Genomic DNA, 654 nt, shown 5'->3' on the forward strand with positions numbered 1-654 from the left:
ATATGTATACATATATATACATATATAAAGTTAATCCAAACATAAAAACACAAAGAGAAAACACAACAACGCGAGGACGTGGAACAAATATAGTATTATTGGACGCTCTGGAAAGAAGGAAAGAAGGAGGGTTTAACGTTTCGAGTGGAGCTCTTCATCGGAAACATAGGAGAAGGAAAGATCCAGAGAAGGGAAGAGGGAGGAAAAAAATCGCCAACGGTACACATTTTATATATATATATGTGTGTGTGCGTGTGTGTATATATCTTTATATAAAAAAATGAAGTTGTGTGAGACTCTGTCTCCTCCGATTTAGATTCCTAACTACTCCCACATTTTGCGGTGCAGTTTAACCAAAAGCGGGTATCTTATAGTCGTGATTCATATCGAGCCCTTCTGGGTATTAGCACGTGTCTACGATGAGCCTACGATTAAAAAAAAAAATTACCATCATTTTTTCATTTTTAATGCATTTTTGCTCTGTTTATATAAGGGAAGTAACTCTCTAAAAATGCTTATATAGTTATTTCCCTTAGACAGTCTTCAATGGCTTAAATGTCTTCATACTGTTGTTTATTAAATGAGTGTGAATTTGAAGCGTTCCCTGAAAAAAGAAGATATTGACGGTCCATTTTTATATTTAGTTTTGTAGAA

Source organism: Octopus sinensis, unplaced genomic scaffold (genome assembly GCF_006345805.1).
Source record: "Octopus sinensis unplaced genomic scaffold, ASM634580v1 Contig00299, whole genome shotgun sequence".
Lineage (NCBI taxonomy): Eukaryota > Metazoa > Mollusca > Cephalopoda > Octopoda > Octopodidae > Octopus > Octopus sinensis.